General features: G+C 35.4%; 1 pseudogene; it reads right to left on the minus strand.

Moving 5' to 3' along the window:
* Positions 1-1,552: 1,552 nt before the first annotated feature.
* LOC131074273 (5S ribosomal RNA) lies at positions 1,553-1,671 on the minus strand (annotated as a pseudogene).
* Between the last annotated feature and the right edge of the window lie 22,338 nt (positions 1,672-24,009).

Genomic DNA, 24,009 nt, shown 5'->3' on the forward strand with positions numbered 1-24,009 from the left:
CATGTTCGTGGCTTCGGAATTACAAGTTGCATTTTTAAGCTTGTTGTATCTCCAAATGTTGTATCTCCAAGAATGAAAGTTGTGTTTTGATGCTTTTACAACTTGCGTTTGGGAAGCACACACTTCAAAATGATGATTTCAAAGTACGATAAGTTTCACAATCGCATTTCATGCTCCTGGCTTCAAAATCCAAACGTGCATTTTAAAACTTGTTGTTCCAAGAAACACCCATTTTGATGGTTCAAAACTTGTGTTTAGGAAGCACAAACTTCAAAATGATGATTTGCGAGTACGATAAGTTTCACAACGATGCTTTCATGCTCGTGGCTTCAGAATTAGAACTTGAATTTTCAAGATTCTTCTGCCTCCAAACACCCTTTTTGATGCTTCAAAAAATGCTTTTAGGAAGCATACATTTCAAAATCATGATTTAAGAAAATGATAACTTTCATAATCCCACTTTCATGCTCGTGGCTTTAGAATAGAAACTTGCATTTTCAAGCTTGTTCCCCCTCCAAACACCCATGTTGATGCTTCAAAACATACATTTAGGAAGCACAAGCTTGAAAATGATGATTTGGGAGTACGATAAGTTTCTTAATCATGCTTTCATGCTCATGGCTTATGAATCAAAACTTGCATTATCAAGCTTCTTGTACATCCAAATACACATTTTGATGCTCCTAAACTTGCATTCAAGAAAGCACAAAATTGAAAATCATGATTTGGGAGTATGATAAGTTTCATAATTGCGCTCTCATACTCATTGGCTTCTGAATCAAAACTTGCATTTTCAAGTTTGTTGTGCCTCCAAAGACCCATTTTCATATTTCAAAACTTGCGTTTAGGAACAACAAGCTTCAAAATGATGATTTGGAAGTATGATCAGTTTCATAATCATGCTTTCATGCGTGGCTTCAGAATCAGAGCTTGCATTTTCAAGCTTGTTGTGCCTCCAAACAACCATTTTGATGCTTCAAAATTTGGGTTTAGGAAGCATAAGCTTCAAAATGATGATTTGGGAGTATGATAAGTTACATAAATCACACTTTCATGCTCATGGCTTTGGAATCAGAACTTGCATTTTCAAGCTTGTTGTAAGTCCAGACACCCATTTTCATCCTTCAAAACTTGTGTTTAGTTAGCACAAGCTTCAAAATGACGATTTTAGAGTATGATAAGTTTCATAATCGTGCTTTCGTACTTGTGGCTTCGAAATCAAAACTTGCCTTTTCAATCTTGTTGTACCTCCAAACACCCATTTTGATAATTCAAAACTTGAGTTTAGGAAGCACAAACTTCAAAATGATGATTTGGGAGTATGATTAGTTTCATAATCGTGCTTACATGTTTGTGGCTTCGTAATTAGAACATGCATTTTCAAGGTTTTCGTTCCTCTAAACACCGATTTTGATGGTTCAAAACTTACGTTTAGGAAGCACAAGCTTCAAAATGATGACTTGGGAGTACGATAAGTTTCATATCCACACTTTCATGCTCATGGCTTTGGAATTGAAACTTGCATTTTCAAGCTTGTCGTACAAACCTAAAAAGGGTGCAACACTGGGACTTCTCGAGAGGTCACCCATCCTAGTACTACTCCGCCCCAAGCGCACTTAACTGTGGAGTTTTGATGGGATCCGGTGCACTAACACTGGTATGATTGCACCCGTTATGAGCTTGTCGCAGTGTGTTAGCAAACCACAACCCACGTGCAAATCCACCTCGGCCACCCAAACCAATGGTACCTTAGTAAGCAAAAGCTTCAAAATGATGATTTGGGAGTACGATAAGCTTCATAACTGTGTTTCCACTCTTGTGGCTTTGGAATTAGAACTTGCATTTTCAAGCTTGTTGTACCTCCAAATATACATGTTAATGCTTAAAAACTTGCATTTAGGAAGCACAAACTTCAAAATGATGATTCTGGAGTATGATAAGTTTCATAACTGAGCTTTCACGCTCGTGGCTTTGGAATTAGAACTAGTATTTCCAAGCTTGTTGTGCTTCCAAACAAACATTTTGATGTGTCAAAACTTATGTTTAGGAAGCACAAGTTTCAAAAAGATGATTTGGGAATATGACAAGTTTCATAATTGCGCTTTCATGCTCATGGCTTTGGAATCAAAAGTTACATTTTTAATATTTTTGTGCCTCCAAACACCTTTTTTTCTGCTTCAAAACATGCGTTTAGAAAGAACAAACTTCAAAACAATGATTTGGGAGTACGACAAGTTTCATAAGCGCACTTTCATGCTTGTGGCTTCGTAATAGAAACTTGCATTTTCAAACTTCTTGTTCCTCCAAACACCCATTTTGATGCTTCAAAACATGCATTTAGGAAGGGCAAGCTTGAAAATGATGATTTGGGAGTGCGATAAGTTTAATAACTACGCTTTCATATGGCTTCAAAATCAAAATTTCATTTTCAAGCTCACTTATGTATGTTTGGAGGTACAAAACGCTTGAAAATGCAACTTCTAATTTCAAAGCCAGAAGCATGGAAACGCTGTTATGAAACTTATCGTACTCCCAAATCATCATTTTGAAGCTTTTTCTTAGTAAACACAAGGTTTGAAGAATCAAAATGTGTGTTTGGAGAGACCATGGTTTGGGTGGATGGGGTGGATTTGCAAGTGGGCCATGGTTAGCAAAGTACACACTGCGACAAGCTCATAACAGGTGTGATCAAAACTTTCATTTAGGAAGCACAAGCTTCAAAATGATGATTTGGGAGTATGATAGGTTTCATAATTATGCTTTCATGCTCATGCCTGGGAAGCAGAATTGGCATTTTCAAGCTTGTTGTATTTCCAAATGTTTCAAGATTTTTGTGCCTCTAAACACCCATTTTGATGCTTCAAAATTTATGATTAGGAAGCACAAGCTTCAAAATGATGACTTGGGAGTATGATAAGTTTTATAATCCCACTTTCATGCTCATGGCTTTGGAATCGAAACTTGCATTTTCAAGCTTGTTGTACCTCCAAACACACATTTTGATTCTTCAAACCTTGTGTTTAGTAAGCAAAAGCTTCAAAATGATGATTTAGGAGTACGCTAAGTTTCATAACCTTATTTCCATGCGCGTTGAAATTAGAACTTGGATTTTCAAGCTTGTTGTACCTCCAAACACACATGTTAATTCTGAAAAACTTGCGTTTAGTAAGCAAAATCTTCAAAATGATGATTTGAGAGTACGATAAGTTTCATAACTGTCTTTCCATGCTCGTGGCTTTGAAATTAGAACTTGGATTTTCAAGCTTGTTGTACCTCCAAACATCCTCTTTGATGCTAAAAAACATGCTTTTAGGAAGCGTGAATTTCAAAATGATGATTTGGGAGTATGATAAGTTTCATAATCGCGCTTTCATGGTCATGGCTTGAGAATCAAGATTTGTATTTTCAATCTTGTTTTGCCTCCAAACACCCTTTTTGATGCTTCAAAACATGTGTTGAGGAAGCACAAACTTAAAAATGATGATTTGGGAGTACGATAACTATCATAATTGCGCTTTCATGTTCATGGCTTCGGAATAGAAACTTGCATTTTCAAGCTTGTTGTCTCTCCAAACACCCATGTTGATGCTTCAAAACATACATTTAGGAAGCACAACTTTGAAAATGACAATTTGGGTACTGAGTACGATAGGTTTCTTAATCATGCTTTCATGCTCATGGCATCTGAATCAAAACTTGCATTTTCAAGCTTGTTGTACCTTAAAACACACATTTTGATGCTTGAAAACTTGCGTTTAGGAAAGCACAAACTTCAAAATCAAGATTTGGGAGTATGATAAGTTTCATAATCGCGCTTTCATACTCGTGGCTTCTGAATTAGAACTTGCATTTTCATGTTTGTTGTGCCTCCAAAGACCCATTTTCATACTTCAAAACTTGCGTTTAGGAACCACAAGCTTCAAAATGATGATTTGGAAGTATGATAATTTTCATAATCATGCTTTTGGCTTCAAAATCAGAACTTGCATTTTCAAGCTTGTTGTGCCTCCAAACAACGATTTTGATGCTTCAAAATTTGCATTTAGGAAGCATAAGCTTCAAAATGATGATTTGGGAGGACGATAAGTTTCATAAATCATACTTTCATGCTCATGGCTTCAGAATCAGAACTTGCATTTTCAAGCTTGTTATACCTCCAAAGTCCCATAATCATGCTTTCATGCTCGTGGCTTTGGAATCGGAACTTGCATTTTCAAGCTTGTTGTACCTCCAAACACACATTTTGATTCTTCAAACCTTGCATTTAGGAAGGGCAAGCTTCAAAATAATGATTTGTGAGTACAATAAGTTTCATAACTTAGCTTTCATGCTTGTGGCTTCAGAATCATCATTTTCAAGTTTTCCCTTCATAAACGCATGTTTTGAAGCATCAAAATGAGTGTTTGGAGGGAGAGGAGGCTTGAAAATGCAAGTTTTTATTCCGAATCCACGAGAATGAAAGCGCAATTATGAAACTTATCATATTCCCAACTCATCATCTTGAAGTTTGTGCTTTCTAAATGCATTTTTTGAAGCATCAAAAAGGGTGTTTGGAGGGAGAAGAGGCTTGAAAATGCAAGTTTTTATTCTGAATCCACGAGCATGAAAGTGCAATTATGAAACTTCTCGTATTCCCAACTCATCATTTTGAAGTTTGTACTTTCTAAACGCATTTTTTGAAGCATCAAAAAGGGTATTTGGAGATACAAAAAGAAAAAAGATTGAAAATGTAACTTTTGGTTCCGAAGCCATGAGCATGAAAGCGTGATTATGGAACTTATGATACTCCCAAATCATTATTTTGAAGCTTGTGCTTTGTAAACATAAATTTTGGAACATGAAAATGGGTGTTTGGAAACACAACAAGATTGGAACTGCAAGTTCTAATTCCAAAGCCACAAGCATGAAAGCTCAGTTATGAAACTTATTGTACTCCCAAATCATCATTTTGAAGCTTTCTCTTCCTAAATGCAAGATTTTAAGCATTAACATGAGTGTTTGGAGGTACAAGAAGATGAGCATGGAAACACAGTTATGAAACTTATCGTACTCCTAAATCATCATTTTGAAGCTTTTGCTTACTAAACGTAAGGTTTGAAGCATCAAAATATGTGTTTGGACACACAAAAAGCTTGAAAATGCAAGTTTTCATTTCGAAGCCACATGAAAACATAGTTATAAAACTTATCGTACTCCCAAATCATCATTTTCAAACTTGACCTTCCTAAACATATGTTTTGAAGCATCAAAATGGGTGTTTTATGGAACAACAAGTTTGGAAATACACATTTGGATTTTAAATCCATGGGTATGAAAGTGCAATTGTGAAACTTATCGTACTCCCAAATCATCATTTTGAAGCTTGTGCTTCCTAAACGCAATTTGTAAAAGCATCAAAATGTGTGTTTGGAGATACAACAAGCTTGAAAATGCAAGTTCTGATTCCATAGCCACGAGCATGAAAGCACGATTATGAAACCTATCGAACTACCAAATCAACATTTTGAAGCTTGTGCTTCATAAATGCGCGTTTTGAAGCTTAAAATGGGTGTTTGGAGGCACAACAAGCTTGAAAATGCATGTTGTGCTTTCTTAACGCAAGTTTTGAAGCATCAAAATGTGTGTTTGGGTACAACAAGCTTGAAAATGCAAGTTCTCATTGTGAAGCCATAACCATTAAAGCATGATTACAAAACTTATCATACTCGCAAATCATCATTTTGAAGTTTTTCTTCCTAAACTTATTTTTTGAAGCATCAAAATGGGTATGTGGAGGCACAACAAGATTGAAAATGCAAGTTCTGATTTCGGAGCCACAAGCATGAAAACGCATTTATGAAACTTATCATACTCCCAAATAATCATTTTGAAGCTGGTGTTTCCTAAACACAAGTTTTGAAGCATCAAAATGTGTGTTTGGACAAACAAAAATCTTGAAAATACAAGTTTTGCTTCCGGAGCCATATGAAAGTGCGGTAATAAAACTTACCGTACTCCCAAATCATCAATTTCAAGCTTTCCCTTCCTAAATGCATGTTTTGAAACATCAAAATGGGTGTTTGGAGAAACAACAAGGCTGAAAATGCAAGTTTCTATTCCATAGCCACGAGCATGAAAGTGCGATTATGAAAGTTACCGTAGTCCCAAATCATCATTTTGAAGTTTGTGCTTCTTAAACACATGTTTTGAAGCATCAAAGAGTGTGTTTGGAGGCACAACAAGATTGAAACTGTAACTTTTGACTCCGAAGCCATGACCATGAAAGCTCAATTATGAACCTTATCCACTCCCAAATCATCATTTTGAAGCTTGTGCTTCCTAACATAAGTTTTGAAACATCAAAATGTGTGTTTGGAATCACAACAAGCTTGAAAATGCAAGTTCTAATTCCGAAGCCATGAGCATGAAAGATCAGTTATGAAACTTATCGTACTCCCAAATTATCATTTTGAAGCTTGCACTTCGTAAACGCAAGTTTTTAAGCATTAAAATATGTGTTTGGAGGTACAAAAAGTTTGAAAATACAAGTTATGATTCCAAAATAAAATGTGTGTATGAAAGAGCGATTATGAAACTTATCATACTCCCAATTCAACATTTTGAAGCTTTTTCTTCCTAAACGTAAGTTTTGAAGCATCAAAATGGGTGTTTAGAGGCACGCAAAGCTTGACAATGCATGTTTTGATTACGAAGCCACAAACATGTAAGTGTGATTATGAAACTAATCGTAATCCCAAATCATCATTTTGAAGCTTGTGCTTGCTAAAATCAAGTTTTGAAGTATCAAAATGGGTGTTTGGAGGTACAACAAGATTGAAAAGGCAAATTTTAATTTCGAAGCCACAAGTATGAAACTTATCGTACTCCCAAATCATCATTTGGAAGCTTGTGCTAACTAAACACAAGTTTTGAAGCATCAAAATGGGTGTTTGGAGGTACAACAAGCTTGAAAGTACGCTTATGAAAATTATCATGCTCCAGATCATCATTTTCAAGCTTATGCTTCCTAAACACAAATTTTGAAGCATCAAAATGGTTTTTTGGAGGCACAACAAGCTTGAAAATGCAAGTTCTAATTCCGAAGCCATAAGCATGAAAGCATGATTATGAAACTAATCATCATTTTGAAGCTTGTGGTTCCTAAAGGCAAGTTTTGAAGTATGAAAATGGGTCTTTGGAGGCACAAAAAACTTGAAAATGCAAATTTTGATTCATTCAAAAGCCACGAGTGTGAAACTTATCATACTCCCAAATCATGATTTTGAAGTTTGTGCTTTCCTAAATGCAAGTTTTCAAGCATCAAAATGTGTGTTTGGAGGTACAACAAGCTTGAAAATGCAAGTTTTGATTCAGAAGCTATGAGCATGAAAGCATGGTTTAGAAACTTATCGTACTCCCAAATCATCATTTTCAAGGTTGTGCTTCGTAAATGTATGTTTTGATGCATCAACATGGGTGTTTGGAGGGACAACAAGCTTCAAAATGCAAGTTTCTATTCCGAAGCCACATGCATGAAAGTGCGATTATGAAAATTATCGTACTCCCAAATCATCGTTATGAAGTTTGTGCTTCCTAAACACATGTTTTGAAGCATCAAAAAGGGTGTTTGGAGGCACAACAAGATTGAAAATGCTAATTTTGATTCTGAAACCATGACCATGAAAGCGCGATTATGAAACTTATCATACTCCCAAATCATCATTTAAAAATTTATGCTTCCTAAAAGCATGTTTTGAAGCATCAAAAAGGGTGTTTGGAGGCACAAGAAGCTTGAAAATGCAAATTCTGATTCCAAAGCCACGAGCATGAAAGCATCGTTGTGAAACTTATCGTAATCCCAAATCATCATTTTGAAACATGTACTTCCTAAGAACAAGTTTTGAAGTATCAAAATGGGTGTTTGGAGGCACAACAAGATTGAAAATATAAGTTCTAATTGAGGGGCCACGAGCATGAAAATGTGATTATGAAATTATCGTACTTTGAAATCATCATTTTGAAGTTTGTGCTTCCTAAATGCAAATTTTGAAGTATGAAAATGTGTGTTTAAAGGTACAATAAACCTTAAAAAGCAAGTTATGATTTCGAAGCCATGAGCGTGAAAGAGCATTTATTAAACTTATCGTACTCGAAAATCATCATTTTGAAGCATCAAAATGGGTGTTTCATTGAGCAACAAGTTTGGAAATGAACATTTGGATTTTGAAGCCATGAGCATGAAAGTGTGATTGTGAATTATTGTACTCCCAAATCATCAGTTTGAAGCTTGTGCTTCCTAAACACAAGTTGTAAAAGCATAAAAAATGTGTGTTTGGAGATACAACAACCTCGAAAATGCAAGTTCTAATTCAGAAGCCACGAGCATGAAAGCACGATTATGAAACCTATCGTACTCCCAAATAATCATTTTGAAGCTTTTGCTTCCTAAACAAAAGTTTTGAAGCATCAAAATGAGTGTTTGGAGGCACAATAAGCTTGAAAATGCAAGTTATGATTTCAAAGCCATGAGTATGAAAGCGTGATTATGAAACTTATCGTAATACCAAATCAACATTTTGAATCTTATGCTTCCTAAATCCATATTTTGAAGCATAAAAATGGGTGTTTGGAGGCACACCAAGCTTGAAAATGCATATTTTGATTTCGAAGCCACTAGCATGTAAGCACGATGATGAAACTTATCATACTCCCAAATCATCATTTTGAAGCTGCTTCCTAAACGCAATTTTTGAAGCATTAAAATGTGTATTTGGAGGTACAACAATCTAGAAAATACAAGTTTTGATTCTAAAACCATGAGAATGAAGGCATGATTATGGAACTTATCGTGGTCGCAAATCATCATTTTGAAGTTTTTCTTCCTAAACTTATGTTTTGAGGCATCAAAATGGGTATGTGGAGGCACAACAAGATTGAAAAGGCAAGTTTTGATTTAGAAGCCACAAGTATGAAAGCACAATTATGAAACTTATCGTACTCCCAAATCATTATTTTGAAGCTTGTGCTAACTAAACACAAATTTTGAAGCATCAAAATGGGTGTTTGGAGGTATAAGAAGCTTGAAAATGCAAGTTCTGATTCTGAAGCTACGAGCATGAAAGTGCGCTTATGAAACTTATCATACTCCCAAATCATTTTGAAGCTTATGCTTCGTAAACACAAAATTTGAATCATCAAAATGGTTGTTTGGAGGCACAACAAGCTTGAAAATGCAAGTTCTGATTCCAAACCCACAAGCATGAAAGCATGATTATGAAACTTATCATACTTCCAAATCATCATTTTGAAGCTTGTTGTTCCTAAATGCAAGTTTTGAAGCATCAAAATGTGTGTTTGGAGGTATAACAAGCTTGAAAATGCAAGTTTTGATTCAGAAGCCATGAGCATGAAAGCATGGTTAAGAAACTTATCGTACTCCCAAATCATCATTTTCAAGGTTGTGCTTCCTAAATGTATGTTTGGAGGGACAACAAGCTTGAAAATGCAAGTTTCTATTCTGAAGCCATGACCATGAAAGTGCAATTATGAAACTTATCATATTCTGAAATCATCATTTTGAAATTTATGCCTCTTAAAAGCATGTTTTGAAGCATCAAAAAGGGTGTGGGAAGCACAAGGAACTTGAAAATGCAAGTTCTGATTCCGAAGCCATGAGCATGAAAGCGTTGTTGTGAAACTTAGCGTAATCCCAAATCATCATTTTGAAGTTTGTACCTAAACACAAGTTTTGAAGCATCAAAATGGGTATTTCATGCAACACAAAGTTTGAAAATGCACAATTGAATTTTGAAGCCACAAGAACGAAAGTGCGATTGTGAAACTTATCGTACTCCCAAATCATCATTTTGAAGCTTGTGCTTCCTAAACGCAAGTTGTAAAAGCATCAAAATGTGTATTTGGAGATACAACAAGATTGAACATGTAAGTTCTGATTTCGAAGACACGAGCATGAAAGCATGATTATGAAACTTATTGTACTCCCAAATCATCATTTTGAAGCTTGTGCTTCTTAAACGGAAGTTTTGAAGTGTCAAAATGGGTGTTTGGAGGCACAACAAGATTGAAAATGCAAGTTATGATTCCAAAGCCACGAGCATGAAAACTTGATTATGAAACTTATCGTACTACCAAATCAACATTTTGAAGCTTGTGCTCCCTAAATGCACATTTTGAAGCATAAAAATGAGTGTATGAGGCACAACAAGCTTGAAAATGCATGTTTCTTGATTCTGAACCCACTAGCTTATGCTCCCTAAATGCACATTTTGAAGCATAAATATGGGTGAATGGAGGCACAACAAGCTTGAAAATTCATGTTCTAATTCCGAACCCACTAGCTTGTGCTTCCTAAATGCAAGTTTTAAAGCATCAAAATGTGTGTTTGGAGGTACAAAAAGCTTGAAAATGTAAGTTGTAATTCTGAATCCATGAGCCTAAAAGCATGATTATGAAACTTATCTTGCTCACAAATCATTATTTTGAAGTTTTTCTTCCTAAACTTATGTTTTGAAGCATCAAAATGGGTATGTGGAGGCACAACAAGCTTGAAAATGCAAGTTCTGATTTTGGAGCCACGAACATGAAAGCACAATTATGAAAGTTATCATACTCCCATATGATCATTTTGAATCATCAAAATGTGTGTTTGGAGGCACAAAAAGATTGAAAATGTAACTTTTGATTATGAAGCCATGAGCTTGAAAGCGCAATTATGAAACTTATCCTACTCCCAAATCATCATTTTGAAGCTTGTGCTTCCTAAACATAAGTAATGAAATTTATCGTACTCACAAATCATCATTTTGAAGCTTGCACTTCCTAAATGCAAGTTTTTAAGCATTAACATGTGTGTTTGGAGGTACAATAAGCTTGAAAATGCAATTTCTAATTTTAAAGCTACGAGCATGGAAACGCAAGGTTTGAAGAATCAAACGTGTGTTTGGAGGTACAACAAGGTTGAAAATGCAATTCTGATTCCAAAGCCATGGGCATGAAAGAATGATTATGAAACTTATTGTACTGCCAAGTCATCATTTTGAAGCTTGTGCTTCCTAAACGTAAGTTTTGAAGCATCAAAATGGGTGTTTAAAAGCACAAAAAGTTTGAAAATGAATGTTCTGATTATGAAGCCATGACCATGAAAGCGTGATTATGAAACTTATCATACTCCCAAATAATCATTTTGAAATTTATGCTTCCTAAAAGCATGTTTTGAAGCATCAAAAAGGGTGTTTGGAGGCACAAGAAGCTTGAAAATGCAAGTTCTAAACACCCATTTTGATGCTTCAAAACTTGCGTTTAGTAAGCAAAAGCTTCAAAATGATGATTTGGGACTACGATAATTTTCATAACTGTGTTTCCATGCAATTGAAATTAGAACTTGCAGTTTCAAGTTTGTTGTACCTCCAAACATACATGTTAATGCTTAAAAACTTGCATTTAGGAAGCGCAAGCTTCAAAATGATGATTTGGGAGTATGATAATTTTCATAACTAAGCTTTCACGCTCGTGGCTTCGGAATTAGAACTAGCATTTCCAAACTTGTTGTCATTCCAAACACACATTTTGATGTTTCAAAGCTTATGTTTAGGAACAATAAGCTTCAAAATGATTATTCAGGATTAGGATAAGTTTCATAATGGCGCTTTCAAGCTCATGGCTTTGGAATCAAAAGTTACATTTCAATCATTTTTGGCCTCTAAACACCCTTTTTGATGCTTCAAAACATACATTCAGACAACACAAACTTCAAAATGATGATTTGGGAGTACGATAAGTTTCATAATTGCGCTTTCATGCTCTAGGCTTCATAATAGAAACTTGAAATTTGAAGCTTCTTGTCCCTCCAAACATGCATTTTGATGCTTCAAAACATGCATTTAGGAAGGGCAAGATTGAAAATGATGATTTGGGAGTACAATAAGCTTTATAACTATGCTTTCATGTGGCTTTGGAATCAAAACTTTCATTTTCAAGCTTTTAGTGCATCCAAACACACATTTTGATGCTTCAAAACTTGTGTTTAGGAAGCACCAGCTTCAAAACGATCATTTGGGAGCATGATAAGTTAAATAATTGCGCTTTCATGCTTGTGGATCAGAACTTTCATTTTCAAACTTGTTGTGCCTCTGCATACCCATTTTGATACTTCAAAACATAAGTTTAGGAAGAAAAACTTGAAAATGATGATTTGCGCATACAATAAGTTTAATAATCATGCTTTCATGCTCATGGCTTCAGAATCAGAACTTGCATTTTCAAGCTTGTTGTACCTCTAAACACACATTTTGATGCTTCAAAATGATTATTTGGGAGTATGATAATTTTCATCATCGCGCTTACATGCTAGTGGCTTCAAAATCAGAACATGCATTTTCAAGCCTATTTTGCCTCCAAACACCCATTTTTATGCTTCAAAATGTGCATTTAGGAAGCACAAGCTTCAAAATATTGATTTGGTAGTACAATAAGTTTCATAATCATGCTTTCATGCTCATGGTTTTGGAATCATAACTTGCATTTTCAAGCTTGTTGTGCCTCCAAACACCCATTTTGACACTTCAAAACTTTAGTTTGGGAAGTGAAAATGATGATTTGGGAGTACGATAAGTTTCATTCTCGTGCTTTAATGCTCGTGGCTTCGGAAGCAGAACTTCCATTTTCAAGTTTGTTGTATCTCCGAACACACATTTTGATGCTTTTACAACTTGCATTTAGGAAGCACAAGCTTCAAAATGATGATTTGGGAGTACGATAAGTTTTGTAAGCACACTTTCATGCTTGTGGCTTCAAAATCAAAACGTGCATTTTCAAACTTGTTGTTCCATGAAATGCCCATTTTGATACTTCAAAATTTGCGTTTAGGAAGCACAAGCTTTAAAATGACGATTTGGGAGTATGATAAGTTTCCCAATCTCTATTTCATGCTCATGGCTTCAAAATCATAATTTGCATTTTCAAGCTTATTGTACCTCCAAGCACACATTTTCATACTTCAAAACTTGTGTGTAGGAAGCACAAGCTTCAAAATGATGATTTAGGAGTATGATAGGTTTCATAATCACCCTTTCATGCTCGTGTCCCCTCAATTAGAAATTAGATTTTCAAGCTTGGTGTGCCTCCAAACACCCATTTTGATACTTCACAACAACGCTTTAATGCTCGTGGCTTCAGAATCAGAACTTGCATTTTCAATCTTCCTGTGCCTCCAAACAACCTTTTTGATGCTTCAAAACATGCTTTTAGGAAGCATAAATTTTAAAATGATGATTTGGGAGTATGATAAGTTTCATAATCCCGCTTTCATGGTTGTGGCTTCAGAATCAAAACTAGCATTTAGGAACACACACTTCAAAATCATGATTTGGGAGTACAATAAGTTTCATAATCACGCTTACATGTTTGTGGCTTCGTAATCAAAACATGCATTCTCAATCTTTTCGTGCCTCTAAACACCAATTTTGATGCTTCAAAACTTATGTTTGGAAAGAACAAGCTTCATTATGATGATTTGGGAGTACGATAAGTTTCATAATCATGCTTTCATGATCATGGCTCTGGAATCAAAACTTTCATTTTCAAGCTTGTGACTTCAAAATGATGATTTGGGAGTACGATAAGTTTCATAATCGTGCTTTCATAATTGTGGCTTCGAAATCAAAACTTTCATTTTCATGCTCATCGTTTCGGAATTAGAAGTTACATTTCAACCCTGTTTTGCCTCCAAACACCCATTTTTATGCTTCAAAACTTGCATTTAGGAAGTACAAGCTTCAAAATATTTATTGCATAGTACGATAAGTTTCATAATCACACTTTCATGCTCTGGGCTTCGGAATCATAACTTGCATTTTCAAGCTTCTTGTGCCTCCAAACACCCATTTTGAGACTTCAAAACTTTTGTTTAGGAAGCATAAGCTTCAAAATGATGATTTGGGAGTATGATAAGTTTCATTATAGTGCTTTCATGTTCGTGGTTTCAGAATTAGAAGTCACATTTTCAAGCTTGTTGTATCTCCAAATGTTGTATTTCCAAGCATGAAAGTTGCATTTTGATGCTTTTACAACTTGTGTTTGGGAAGCACACGCTTCAAAATGATGATTTCGAACTACGATAAGTTTCACAATCATAGTTTCATGCTCCTGGCTTCAAAATCCAAACATGCATTTTCAAACTTGTTGTTCCATGAAACACCCATTTTGATGCTCCAAAACTTTCCTTTAGGAAGCACAAACTTCAAAATGATGGTTTGTGAGTACGATAAGTTTAATAATCGCACTTTCATGCTCATCGCTTTGAAATCATAACATGCATTTTCAAACTTATTGTACCTCCAAACAAACATTTTCATACTTCTAAACTTGTGTTTAGGAAGCACAAGCTTCAAAATGATGATTTGGGACTACGATAAGTTTCACAATGACGCCTTCATGCTTGTGGCTTCAAAATCAGAACTTGAATTTTCAAGATTCTTATGCCTCCAAACACCCTTTTTGATGCTTCAAAACATACTTTTAGGAAGCATACATTTCAACATCATGATTTAAAAAAGCTATAACTTTCATAATCGCGCTTTCATGCTCGTGGCTTCATAATAGAAACTTGCATTTTCAAGCTTGTTGTCCCTCCAAACACCGATGTTGATGCTTCGAAACATACATTTAGGAAGCACAAGCTTGAAAATGATGATTTGGGAGTACGATAAGTTTCTTAATCATGCTTTCATGCTCATGGCTTCTGAATAAAAACTTGCATTTTCAAGCTTGTTGTACATCCAAACACACATTTTGATGCTCCAAAACTTGCATTTAGGAAAGAGCAAAATTGAAAATCATTATTTGGGAGTACGATCAGTTTCATAATTGCGCTCTCATACTCGTGGCTTCTTAATCAAAACTTGCATTTTCAAGTTTGTTGTGCCTCTAAAGACCCATTTTCATATTTCAAAACTTGCGTTTAGGAACCACAAGCTTCAAAATGATGGTTTGGAAGTATGATAAGTTTCATAATCATGCTTTCATGAGTGGCTTCAGAATCAGAGCTTGCATTTTCAAGCTTGTTGTGCCTCCAAACAACCATTTTGATGCTTCAAAATTTGCATTTAGGAAGCATAAGCTTCAAAATGATGATTTGGGAGTACGATAAGTTTCATAAATCGTGCACTTTCATGTTGTGGCTTCGGAATCAGAACTTGCATTTTCAAGCTTGTTGTAAGTCCAGACACCCATGTTGATGCTTTAAAACTTGTGTTTAGTTAGCATAAGCTTCAAAATGATGATTTTAGAGTACGATAAGCTTCATAATCATGCTTTCGGACTTGTGGCTTCGAAATCAAAACTTGCCTTTTCAATCTTGTTGTACCCCCAAACACCCATTTTGATACTTAAAAACTTGACTTTAGGAAGCACAAACTTCAAAATGATGATTTGGGAGTACGATAGTTTCATAATCGTGCTTACATGTTTGTGGCTTCATAATCAGAACATTCATTTTCAAGGTTTTCATGCCTCTAAACACCCATTTTGATGCTTCAAAACTTACGTTTAGGAAGCACAAGCTTCAAAATGATAACTTGGGAGTACGATAAGTTTCATATACGCGCTTTCATGCGCATGGCTTTGGAATCAAAACTTGCATTTTTGAGCTTGTTTTACAAAACTAAAAAAGGGTGCAACATCGGGACTTCCTGGGAAGTCACCCATCCTAGTACTACTCCACCCCAAGTGCACTTAACTATGGAGTTCTGATGGTGCACTAACACTGGTATGATCGCACCCGTTATGAGCTTGTCGCAGTGTGTACTTAGCAAACCATGGCCCACGTGAGAATGCACCTCAGCCACCCAACCCATGGTACCTCCAGTTACACCTTTTCATTCTTCAAACCTTGCATTTAGTAAGCAAAAGCTTCAAAATGATGATTTGGATGTATGATAAGTTTCATAACCATGTTTTTTCCATGCTTGTGGCTTTGAAATTAGAAGTTGCATTTTCAAGCTTGTTGTACCTCCAAACATACATGTTAATGCTTAAAAACTTGCGTTTAGGAAGGACAAGCTTCAAAATAATGATTTGGGAGTACAATAAGTTTCATAACTGAGCTTTCATGCTCATGGCTTTGGAATTAGAACTAGTATTTCCAAGCTTGTTGTGCTTCCAAACACACATTTTGATGTGTCAAAACTTATGTTTAGCAAGCACAAGTTTCAAAATGATGATTTGGGAGTACAATAAGTTTCATAATCACGCTTTCATGGTCATGGCTTTGGAATCAAAAGTTACATTTTCAATATTTTTGTGCCTCCAAACACCCTTTTTGATGCTTCAAAACATGCGTTTAGAAAGCAAAAACTTCAAAATGATGATTTGGGAGTATGATAAGTTTCAGAAGCGCGCTTTCATGCTTGTGGCTTTGTAATATAAACTTGCATTTTTAACCTTCTTGTCCCTCCAAACACCCATTTTGATACTTCAAAGCATGCGTTTAGGAAGGGCAAGCTTGAAAATGATGATTTGGGAGTACGATAAGTTTTATAACTACAATTTCATGTGGCTTCAAATTAAAATTTCATTTTCAAGCTCAGTTATGTATGTTTGGAGGTACAACAAGCTTGAAAATGCAACTTCTAATTTCAAAGCCACAAGCATGGAAACACGGTTATGAAACTTATCGTACTCCCAAATCATCATTTTGAAGCTTTTACTTAGTAAACGCAAGGTTTGAAGAATCAAAATGTGTGTTTAGAGGCACCATGGGTTGGGTGGCTGGGGTGGATTTGCACGTGGGCTGTGGTTAGCTAAGTACACACTGCGACAAGCTCATAATGAATATAAAACTTATCATACTCCAAAATCATTATTTTGAAGCTTGTGCTAGATAAACACAAGTTTTGAAGCATCAAAATGGGTGTCTTGGAGGTACAACAAGCTTGAAAATGCTGATTTGGGAGTACGATAAGTTTCTTAATCATGCTTTCATGCTCATGGCTTCTAAATCAAAACTCGCATTTTCAAGCTTGTTGTACCTCCAAAGACACATTTTGATGCTTCAAAACTTGTGTTTAGGAAAGCACAAACATCAAAATCATGATTTGGGAGTACGATAAGTTTTATAATCGCGCTTCATACTCATGGCTTATGAATCAGAACTTGCATTTTCATGTTTGTTATGCCTCCAAAGACCCATTTTCATACTTCAAAACATGCATTTAAGAACCACAAGCTTCAAAATGATGATAAGTACTCCCAAGTCATCATTTTGAAGCTTGTGCTTCCTAAACATATGTTTTGAAGGATCAAAATGGGTGTTTAGAGTTCTGATTACGAAGCCACAAACATGTAAGCGCGATTATGAAAACAATCATACTCCCAAATCATCATTTTGAAGCTTGTTTTAACTAAACACAAGTTTTGGAGGTACAACAAGCTTGAAAATGAAAGTTCCGATTCTGAAGCCACGAGCATGAAAGTGTGATTTATGAAATTTATTGTACTTCCAAATCATCATTTTGAAGCTTATGCTTCCGAAACGCAAGTTTTGAAGTATGAAAATGAGTTTTTGGAGGCACAACAAACTTGAAAATGGAAGTTCTGATTTTGAAGCCACTTAGAATGTAAGCGTGATGATGAAACTTATCATATTCCCAAATCATCATTTTGAAGCTTGTGCTTCCTAAATGCAAGTTTTTTAGCATCACAATGTGTGTTTGGAGGTTCAACAAGCCTGAAAATGCAAGTTCTGATTCTGAAGCCATGAGCATGAAAGGATGATTATGAAACTTATCGTACACACAAATCATCATTTTGAAGTTTTTCTTCCTAAGCTTAAGTTTTCAAGCACCAAAATGGGTATGTGGAGGCACAACGAGCTTGAAAATGCAAGTTTTGATTTCGGAGGCACGAGCATGAAAGCTTGATTATGAAACTTAACATACTCCCAAATGATCATTTGGAAACTAGGGCTTCCTAACACACAAGTTTTGAAGCATCAAAATATATGTTTGCATGCACAAAAAGCTTGAAAATGCAAGTTTTGATTCCAAAGCCACATGAAAGTGTAGTTATAAAACTTACCGTACTCCCAAATCATCATTTTCAAGATTTCCCTCCTAAACGCATGTTTTAAAGCATCAAAATGGGTTTCTGGAGGGAGAAGAAGCTTGAAAATCCATGTTTTTATTTCGAAGCCACGAGCATGAAAGCACAATTATGAAACTTATTGTACTCCCAAATCATCATTTTGAAGTTTGTGCTTTCTAAACACATGTTTTGAAGCATCAAAAAGGGTGTTTGGAGCCACAAAAAGATTGAAAATGTAACTTTTGATTCTGAAGCCATGAGCATGAAATTGCAATTATGAAACTTATCATACTCCCAAATCATCATTTTGAAGCTTGTGCTTCCTAAACATAAGTTTTGAAACATCAAAATGTGAGTTTGGAAGCACAACGGGCTTGAAACTGCAAGTTCAAATTCTGAAGCCACGAGTGTGAAAGCTCAGTTATGAAACTTATTGTACTCTCCCAAATCATCTTTTTGAAGCTTGCGCTTCCTAAACATGTGTGTTTGGAGAGCTTGAAAGTGCAAGTTCTAATTTCAAAGCCACAAGCATGGAAACCGGTTATGAAACTTATTGTAGTCCCAAATCATCATTTTAAAGCTTTTGCTTACTAAACACAAGCTTTGAATAATCAAAATGTTTGTTTAGGGGTACAACAAGCTTGAAAATGCAAGTTTCGATTCCAAAGCCATGAGCATGAAAGCATGATTACGAAACTTATCGTACTTCCAAGTCATTATTTTGAAGCTGGTGCTTTCTAATCATATGTTTTGAAGTATCAAAATGGGTGTTCAGAGGCATGAAAAGCTTGAAAATACATGTTCTGATTATGAAGCCACAAACATGTAAGCGCGATTATGAAACTAATCATACTCCCAAATCATCATTTTGAAGCTTGTGCTTCCTAAACTCAAGTTTTGAAGTATGAAAATAGATGTTTGGAGGTACAACAAGATTGAAAAGGCAAGTTTGTATTTTGAAGCCACAAGTATGAAACTTATCATACTCCCAAATCATCATTTTGAAGCATCAAAATGGGTGTTTGGAGGTACAACAAGCTTGAAAATGCAAGTTCTGATTCTGAAGCCATGAGCATGAAAGTGTGATTTATGAAACTTATTGTACTCCCAAATCATCATTTTGAAGCTTATGCTTCCTAAACACAAATTTTGAAGCATCAAAATGGTTGTTTGGAGGCACAACAAGATTGAAAATGCAAGTTTTGCTTTCAAAGCCACAAGCATGAAAGCATGATTATGAAACTTATCATCATTTTGAAGCTTGTGGTTCCTAAACGCAAGTTTTGAAGTATGAAAATGGGTCTTTGGAGGAACAACAAACTTGAAAATTCAAGTTCTGATTCAGAATCCACAAGTATAAAAGTGGATTTATTAAACTTATCATACTCCCAAATCATGATTTTGAAGTTTGTGCTTTGCTAAATGCAAGTTTTCAAGCATCAAAATGTGTCTTTGGAGGTACAACAAGCTTGAAAATGCAAGTTTTGACTCAGAAGCCATGAGCATGAAAGTATGATTAAGAAACTTATCATACTCCCAAATCATCATTTTGAAGTTTGTGCTTCCTAAATGTATGTTTTGAAGCATCAACATGTGTGTTTGGAGGTACAACAAGCTTGAAAATGCAAATTCTAATTTCAAAGCCACGAGCATGAAAGCGAGATTACGGAACTTATCGTACTCCCAAGTCATCATTTTGAAGCTTTTGCTTCCTAAATGTAAGTTTTGAAGCATCAAAATGGGTGTTTAGCAGCATGACAAGCTTGAAAATGCATGTTATGAAACTTTTCTCACTCCCAAATCATCATTTTGAAACTTGTGCTTCATGAATGCAAGTTTTTAAGCATTAACATGTGTATTTGGAGGTACAAAAGGCTTGAAAATGCAAGTTCTAATTTCAAAGCCACAAGTATGGAAACATGGTTATGCAACTTATCGTATTCCCAAATCATCATTTTTAAGCTTTTGCTTACTAAACGCAAGGTTTGAAGAATCAAAATGTGTGTTTGGAGTTACAACAAGCTTGAAAATGGAAGTTTCAATTCCAAAGCCATGAGCATAAATGCATGATTATGAAGCTTATCATACTCCCAAGTCATCATTTTGAAGCTTGTGCTTCCTAAACGTAAGTTTTGAAGCATCAAAATTATTGTACCTCCAAACACACATTTTGATGCTTCAAAACTTGCATTTAGGAAGCACAAGCTTCAAAATGATGATTTGGGAGTATGATAAGTTTCATAATCGCGCTTATATGCTTCGGAATCAAAACATACATTTTCAAACTTGTTTTCCCTCCAAACACCCAATTTTTATGCTTCAAAACATGCATTTAGGAAGCAAAAGCTTCAAAATGTTGATTTGGTAGTACGATAAGTTTCATAGTTACGCTTTCATGCTCATTGCTTTGGAATCATAACTTGCATTTTCAAACTAGTTGTGCCTCGACAAACCCATTTTGACACTTCAAAACTTTTGTTTAGGAAGCACAAGCTTCAAAATGATGATTTGAGAGTACAATAAGTTTCATAATTGTGCTTTCATGCTCGTGGCTTCAAAATCAGAACTTCCATTTTCAAGCTTTTTGTATCTCCAAAACACACATTTTGATGCCTTTACAACTTGCGTTTAGGAAGCACAGGCTTCAAAATGATGATTTGGAAGTACGATAAGTTTCACAATCACACTTTCCTACTCGTGGCTTCAAAATCAAACTTATAAAAATACAAGTTTTGATTCTGAAGCCACAACCATGAAAGCGTGATAATGAAACTTTAAAAAATGGGTGTTTGGAGCCTCCTAAACGCATTTTCAAGCTTTTTGTGCCTTCAAACACCCAATTTTATACTTCAAAACATGCATTTAGGAAGCAAAAGCTTCAAAATGTTGATTTGGTAGTACGATAAGTTTCATAATTATACTTTTTTCATTTTCAATCTTGTTGTGCCTCCAATCACCCCTTTTGACACTTCAAAACTTTTGTTTAGGAAGCACAAACTTAAAACTGATGATTTGGGAGTATGATAAGTTTCATAATCATGCTTTCATGCTCGTGGCTTCAAAATCAGAACATGCATTTTCAAGCTTGTTGTATCTCCAAACACACATTTTGATGCTTTTACAACTTGCATTTAGGAAGGAAATAGTAGCTTCAAAATGATGATTTGGGAGTACCATAAGTTTCACAATCGTGCTTACATGCTCGTGGCTTCAAAATCCAAATATGCATTTCCAAACTTCTTGTTCCACGAAACACCCATTTTGATGCTTCAAAACATGCGTTTAGGAAGCACAAGATTCAAAATGATGCTTTGCGAATACGATAAGTTTAATAACCACATTTTCATGGTCATGGCTTCGAACTCATAACTTTCATTTTCAAGCTTATTGTACCTCCAAACACACATTTTCATACTTCAAAACTTGTGTTTAGGAAGCATAAGCTTCAAAATGATGATTTTAGCATACGATAAGTTTCAGAATCATGCTTTCATGCTCCTGGCCCCTCAATTAGAGCTTACATTTTCAAGCTTGTTTGGCCTCCAAACACACATTTTGATACTTGAAAACTTGTGTTTAGGAAGCACATGTTTTGAAATGATAATATGGGAGTACGACAATTTTCACAAAAAACGCTTTCCTAGCTTTAGAATCAAAATTTACATTTGCAAGCTTCTTGTGCCTCCAAACACCCTTTTTGACGCTTCAAAACATGCTTTTAGGAAGCATAAATTTTAAAATGATGATTTTTGAATATGATAAGTTTCATAATCGTGCTTTCATTAAGTTTCAAAATCGCGCTTTTGTGGTCGTGCCTTCAGATTCAAAACTTGCATTTTCAAACTCGTTCTGCCTCCAAACACCCTTTTTGATGCTTCAAAACATGTGTTTAGGAAGCACAAACTTCAAAATGATGATTTGGGAGTACGATAACTTTCATAATCACGCTTTCATGCATGCGTGGCTTCGGAATAGAAACTGGCATTTTCAAGCTTGTTGTCCCTCCAAGTACCCATGTTGATTCTTCAAAACATACATTTAGGAAGCACAACCTTGGAAATACTGATTTGGGAGTACGATAAGTTTCTTAATCATTCTTTCATTCCCATGGATTTTGAATAAAAACTTGCATTTTCAAGCTTGTTGTACCTCCAAACACACATTTTGATGCTTTAAAACTTGCGTGTAAGAAAGCACAAACTTTAAAACCATGATTTGGGAGTATGATAAGTTTCATAATCGTGGCTTTTGAATGAATCCGAACTTGTATTTTCAAGTTTAAGTTCCTTCAAAGACCCATTTTCATACTTCAAAACTTGCGTTTAGGAACCACAAGCTTCAAAATGATGATTTGGAAGTATGATAAGTTTCATAATCATTCTTTCATGCTTGTGGCTTTGGAATCAAAACTTGCATTTTCAAGCTTGTTGTGCCTCCAAACAACCATTTTAATGCTTAAAAATTTGCGTTCAAGAAGTATAAGCTTCAAAATGATTATTTGGGAGTACGATAAGTTTCATAAGCACACTTTCATGCTTGTACGAGGCTTCGGAATCAGAACTCATATTTTCAAGCTTGTTGTACCTCCAAACAACCATTTTGATGCTTCAAAACTTGTGTTTAGTTAGCACAAGATTTAAAATGATGATTTGGGAGTACGATAAGATTCATAATCATGCTTCCATACTTGTGGCTTCGAAATTGAAACTTGCCTTTTCAATCTTGTTGTACCTCCAAACACCCATTTTGATAATTCAAAACTTGAGTTTAGGAAGCACAAGCTTCAAAATGATGATTTGGGAGTATGATTAGTTTCATAATCGCGCTTACATGTTTGTGGATTCGTAATCAGAACATGCATTTTCAAGCTTTTCATGCCTCTAAACACCCATTTTGATGCTTCAAAACTTACGTTTAGGAAGCACAAGCTTCAAAATGATGACTTGGGAGTACGATAAGTTTCATGATCATGCTGTGCTTTGGAATCAGAACTTGCATTTCCAAGCTTTTTGTACCTCCAAACACACATTTTGATTCTTCAAACCTTGCATTTAGTAAGCAAAAGCTTCAAAATGATGATTTGGGAGTACAAAAAGTTTCATAACCATGTTTCCATGCTCGTGGCTTTGAAATCAGAACTTCCATTTTCAAGCTTGGTGTACCTCAAAACACACACTTTAATGCTTAAAAACTTTCATTTAGGAAGCGCCAGCATCCAAATGACGATTTGGGAGTACGGTAAGTTTCCTAACTGAGCTTTCACGCTCGTGGCTTAGGAATTAGAACTTGCATTTGCAAGCTTGTTGTGCTTCGAAATACACATTTTGATGTTTCAAATATAATGATTTGGGAGTAGGATAAGTTTCATAATCGCGCTTTCATGCTCATGGCTTTGGAATCAAAACTTACATTTTCAATCTTTTTGTGCCTCCAAACACCCTTTTTGATGCTTCAAAACATGCGTTTAGAAAGGGCAATCTTGAAAATGATGATTTGAGAGTACGATAAGTTTTATAACTGCGCTTTCATGTGGTTTCGAAATAAAAACTTGGATTTACAAGATTTTTGTGCATCCAAACACACATTTTGATGTTTGAAAACTTGTGTTTCGGAATCACCAGCTTTAAAATGATAAGTTTTAAAATCACGCTTTGGCTTCAAAATGATGATTTGGGTGTACGCTAAGTTTCATAATCGTGCTTTTATGCTCGTTTCTTCAGAATCATAACTTCCATTTTCAAGCTTGTTGTATCTCCAAACATGCATTTCAATGCTTTTACAACTTGCGTTTAGCAAGGACAAGCTTCAAAATGATGATTTGGGAGTACGATAAGTTGCGTAATTGCACTTTCATGCTCATGGCTTCATAATCAAAAGTTACATTTTCAATCTTTTTATGCATGCAAACAACCTTTTTGATGCTTCAAAACA

Source organism: Cryptomeria japonica, chromosome 9 (assembly GCF_030272615.1).
Source record: "Cryptomeria japonica chromosome 9, Sugi_1.0, whole genome shotgun sequence".
NCBI classification, from domain to species: domain Eukaryota; kingdom Viridiplantae; phylum Streptophyta; class Pinopsida; order Cupressales; family Cupressaceae; genus Cryptomeria; species Cryptomeria japonica.